Genomic DNA, 5,853 nt, shown 5'->3' with positions numbered 1-5,853 from the left:
CCAGATTGCTATACAGTGGGAGTCCACCTTAATATATGTGTTTTCAGTCATGTCGTCCATTTAATTTTGGGACGGGTGGGGCCCACCTATGATGTGATGTATATTCACACCATCCATCCTCATGGCCCCCACATGATGTACATGTTATACCAGCGTCGTCCATCCCGTGGACCACAAATGTGATGTATATGTAGCCCATGTGTGAGGCCCACTATGTTTTGTAGGAGGCCCGTGTGAGAGGCCATGGGCCCACTATATGTTTGGCTCTATGTGGGCCATTTCTAGGGAGCAATGTTGGTTAAATGTCCACATTGATGGGCAATGATGTCCACATCGTGACCTTCCCTCACGCCTTCTTAGGCCCATTCTCATCATTCTCTTAGTGGGTTAACCCAAATCATTAGGCCCCATTAATGTTGCATAGTCCATCATCATCGTAGATGGATGGATCCGTGCTATCGGATTTAGTATATCCATGGCCGAAGTCCGATCTTTATATTATGGTTTAGATCGGCCGTTCATCTATGGATCCCACCTTGCATTTAGGCGAATTTCGAGGCCAATTATCGAGGCCGATTATCGATGCCGGTTATTGACCCCCGATTATCGATGTCGATTATTGATGTCAATTATGAGTATGTGATAGCACAACATCATGATACATGCCCATATGCACCATCTGCATGCTTGTTATGAGATATGATTGACCATTGCATATGCCGTTGGGCAGGTTGTTTATGGGACTCCTTGATAGGCGGAGTTGTCCCTTATGAGCGCATGGTATACGCAGGATTGATGTGTGATTAGACTGCATGACTCATGCATCTTGCATTATGTGATTATGATTACTGTACGCCCTAGCAGCATCAGGGTTGTAGCCTCCGCAAATATAACGCTAATGGTAGGATACTGGAAATACTAATTAAGCACGGGGGCACGTAGGATGTCTCAGGGTGAAAGTCCCTAAACCCTTATAATACCATGGAGGATGCTCAAATGCCTAAACTGAGTAGATGTAAGAGTGTATGAGGGCCAAATACCAGGAGGTCGTGTCTCCCACTATGTTGTGGTCGGTTGGAAGGGGGTGCGGCCTTACCCGCCTGAAGGGAGGCGGCAATGCTAGGCAGAGTCTGACCAGCTTATAAATGGGTCTGCTATCAACGTGTCAAATAGATATTGGCTGACTTTTGGCCAGGCGGATAATGAGGTCTCTTCCGCTTACACGGGTGCGCGTCCAGTGTAGGGCGGCAATGTGGTGTGTAGTGTAAAAGACCCCGTGATATCCCAGAGATGAGCTGTATGATTTTGTGGATTCTGATGAGGATTGGTATGCTTGAGTTGCATCTCACATTGCATGGCCTTGGTATGGTCGATAGCATTCATGACTTGCATTGCATCATAGCTTTAGTATGACTAATAACATTCATGCCATGCATCATATAACCTTAGTACGACAAACAGTATTCATGGATTCACAAACATATTCTGCATCACTCCGACATTGCATTACAAGCACGCTTATTTGCACACATACTTACACCACCCTCTAAGCTTTTTATAAGCTTATGCATGATTGATGCGTGCAGGTGACACTAGGTCGTAGCTGAGTAAGAGCAGGAGCGTGACGCGGAGCTTCAGGAGTTTTTGGTTATTATTATCATTGTATTTCCCTTTATGCGCTTTGTACTCAAAAGTTTTTTATCATAGTGGATTTTGTGATGGTGTTCTTGTGGTTATTGTTCGTGGGTTATGCTATGGTTATGCTTATTATGAAATGAATTCTTATTTCAAATCCTCCTTGTAGGATCCCAGGATCGGAACCTGATATATGGGTGTAGGGAGCCGAGAATGGGGTACTACGGAGGCTGTGGGCACTGAATCCAGCGATTGAAAATTTTGTGAGCCCGATTTTCGAGTTCTCACGTAGTTATAGAATTAGATCCACAACGTGGTTACATTCACTACGTCCTAGATCTATTGGCATATGGAATGATATGATAAGGGAGTTCATAAAGAAAATTTTTCCACATCATAAAATGAACACCCTTAGAAAGTCAATCATGAACTTCACCCAAAAGGAGGATGAAACATTCTTCCAATGTTGGTTGCGATTCAAGGATCTTCTCAGTTCATGCCCACAACATGGTTTTGAAACGTGGCGCATTACACACTTTTTCTATGATAGACTGACATCATCCATGCACCAATTGGTTGAGACAATGTGCAATGAGGAATTCATGAATAAAAATGTCGATGATGTGTGGGACTACTTGGATAAACTTACTAAAAATGCACAATCATGAGACACCCAAAATCAAGCACCACTTCTAGGCCCACTCAATCAACGGAGAGGGGCGGATTATACCTTCTGAAAGAGGATGATGATATCAATGATAAAGTGTCTAATCTCATAAGAAAATTTGAGGCCATGGAATTAAAGAAGGATAAAGTTAAGAAAACTGTTTGCTGTATTTGTGCTTGCAACGTTCACATAACTGAAAATTGTCCAACAATACCTACCTTTCAAGAGGTATTGAATGATCAATCCAATGCCATGAATAATTACCAAAGACCTTTCAACGGACCTACCTACAATACAAAAAATCCCAGTAGGAGAAATCATCCAAATTTCAGTTGGAGGAATGGACAAACTACTACCCCTCAAGGTTTCTTTAATCAAATTCCAAATCAAGGGAAACCTCAAGAGGATCCAGTTCTAAAACATATTCAAGACCAAGAGCTACTATATCAGAATTTGACACAAGCATTCCAGGATATCAGATCAACATTGGGAATGCTTGCATCATCTATTCAAAGGATAGAGTCACACTTAACAATTAGGGTAAAAGGGATGCTTCCTACTCAACCTCTCCCTAATCCTAAATCACAATATGAAGTTAGCGACCTGAGCTCTTCAAATTAGATGGAGCAAGCTAAATCTATCACCACTCTTAGGAGTGGGAAGACCATTGACAAATCTATTCCAGTAAGGGCTAAAAAGCCTAAGGACCCGGAAGAGGATAATAGGGATAGACCTAGCATTGCTCCACGAGAATTAGAACTGGAACTTCAAGATAACCTAATTTCTCTATTTTCCCAATGGTTGGTTGCACCAAAACCTCTCTCTAACTCTCAGGATATTCTAGAGGTGTTGAAACAAGTGAAGGTCAATATTCCTCTACTGGATGCGGTTAAAAAAATACCTTCATATGCCAAATTTCTGAAAGACATGTGTACGAGCAAAAGATGGTAAAATATTCAAAAGAAAATCTTCTTAACTGAGAAAGTGAGTGTCATCCTAAAGCAAGATGTACCACAAAAATTCAAAGATCCTGGTAGCCCGACCATCGCTTGTGTATTTGGGAATTACCGCATTGAGCATGCACTTCTTAACTTAGGAGTGAGTGTAAATCTGATTCCTTACTCGGTCTACAAACATTCAGGTTTGGGTGAATTGAAATCCACCCTAACCACATTATAACTTGTTGATTGCTCAGTTCGTGTACCGAGAGGGATAATTGAGGATGTGTTGGTCTAGGTTGACAAATTCTACTACCCGGTAGATTTTATCGCCCTGGATACGGAACCCATCAGTAACATGAGCACTTAAATTCCCGTCATCCTTGGTCGCCCATTCCTTACCACTTCAAACACAATCATTAATTGTAGGAATGGAGTCATGAGTATGTCTTTTGAAAATATGACATTGGAGTTAAACATCTTTTTCAACACTGGAAGACGTTTAGAGGATGATGACGATTTCCACAACATTAACATGATCTACTCTTTCGTGGAAGATAGAACTCTGATGACCTTATCATCTGACCCTCTAGAGACGTGCTTGGCCCACTCCCATGATTTAGATGATGATATGATTAGGGAGACGGATGTTATGCTCGATACTGCACCGGTACTTGAAGTTAATCGGCGGAGGCCACAATTTGAAGAATTATCCCAAACCAATATAGTGCCTCTACCGTCTAGCCTCAAGGCACCGAAGCTTGACCTAAAACCTTTGCCCTCTGATTTGAAATATGTCTATTTACTTCAAGATGAGACATACCCAATGGTGATCTCTTCCCACCTTGAGCAAGAACAAGAGAGTATGCTCATATCTACTCTAATTGAGCATAAGGGAGCCCTTGGATGGATGATTGCAGACCTCAAGGGTATTGACCCTTCGATTTCTACTCACCACATAATTAGTATGGCTAAGTTCACTAATATTAGCTATTAAAATTATAATCTTTATCATTATTAGATAATATTGACATTTCCATTTTGGGTTAGTATAATTATTAACATTAGTTCTTATTAAATTGTTGTTTTATCATTATTAATTTTATTATTATTTATAGCATTTATTAAACTCTTATTTTCATGATTTTAGATATTGTTGGGAAATTAATACTTATTCACAAATTATCATTAGTAAAATTATTTTATTCTTTGCGTAAAAGTTAGAGTTTAAGTTTTAAAACCTACACTTAGATTTAAATTGCTAGATAAAGCCCAAAATTTTACATAATCCAAACCTTAAGCTTTAATCCTAACCATATAAATTTTGTTACGTTATAATCTAATCGCTCAAAGTATTTTAATTTTGTTAGATTTTGATCATAGCGCATGTACAACCATCTCTAGCATTACTAGGAGACGAATCGACTCTTGAAAGGTGAGGATCACCCTTCAAGCTTTTCTACATTTTAATAGTTAGCGTTGTTTATTTATCTTTATTCATTTATCTCATTGATTACTTAATGTGGTGAATTGCTCTTATTTATCTTGGTCCTTTATAGATGATTGATGGATTGGATTTAAATTCAATTATTCAAACATGTGATGAAATTTAAATACCTCTATTCTGATTTAAAATGAACGCTTTAGATATACATGTGCGATATCAATATTACACGTAATTTAATTTGTCATATGTGAATTACTTAATGGATAGCTTGGAGGTCCTCGAACTAGTGGTCATTCTGTGTAATAGATTAAATAAAATTTCTTTGTTGTAGACTTACCATCTTGTGAACTATTTATGCCTATGTGGCATTTGGGAACAATCCATTTCCTATCGTATCCTTGAATGGACTATATTGCCATAAGTGGCTTTGATCAACTATTTACCCTTTGTGACTTTGATGAATTATTTAGTATAACCCTGTGATGGTAAGTTCCACTCGTTGAAATATATTTAGCCAGTAGTTGAAGAGATCTCCTTTAAAACATCCAATTTGTAGATTTCGTATACTGGGTGACAAACCCTCATAGTGATCTTTAAGCTTTCATATATTAACCGGTTGCAACTGGAATAATAATGGCTGGGCTAATCATACATCTCATAGCATGCAGACTTTACTAGGTGGTCGATACAAGACGCGGGATTTTCTTGGGTCACTACGTGCTGTACCGTAGAGTATTTTACCTAGTGATCCTAAGTTTTCATTGTGTACATTCGACTACCATGGGTTGTCCTTTTCACATTGACTTTTCTAGGTATCTAGCTTTCCTTGGACGTATATAGAATACTCTTCCAGGAAGCTAGGTCACCTTGGGTGTCCTTTTAGTAGGGTCTTTTTCGGGTGGCTAGTTCTCCTTAGAGCGGAACTTTGAGTACTTTTCTGGGTGGTTAGTTCTCCTTGGGCGACTTTTTGCCAACTGGATGTGCGTCCCCAGGTTTGTGAGCATGTGCATGCATCCATGCATTTAAACAAGAATATCTTGGTGGAATTTATTCAATATAGGCGTATCTGATGAACCTTATCTAATTATTATGATAATCATTGTGAAACATTTGTTATACACTGTTCTTGACAATTATGCTTAACTATTGTGATGTTTGTTAAATAT

General features: G+C 39.2%; 1 non-coding gene across 1 annotated transcript; it reads right to left on the bottom strand.

Annotated features, from left to right (window-relative positions):
• Positions 1-2,042: 2,042 nt before the first annotated feature.
• Positions 2,043-2,149, bottom strand: LOC131223289 (small nucleolar RNA R71). Its single transcript, XR_009160372.1, has one exon. It is a non-coding gene; the product is annotated as a small nucleolar RNA R71 (small nucleolar RNA).
• Between the last annotated feature and the right edge of the window lie 3,704 nt (positions 2,150-5,853).

Source organism: Magnolia sinica, chromosome 1, assembly GCF_029962835.1.
Source record: "Magnolia sinica isolate HGM2019 chromosome 1, MsV1, whole genome shotgun sequence".
In the NCBI taxonomy this organism is placed as follows: Eukaryota; Viridiplantae; Streptophyta; class Magnoliopsida; order Magnoliales; family Magnoliaceae; genus Magnolia; species Magnolia sinica.
The sequence above is the reverse complement of the archived record's forward strand: the minus strand, read 5'-3'. Positions and strand labels throughout refer to the sequence as shown.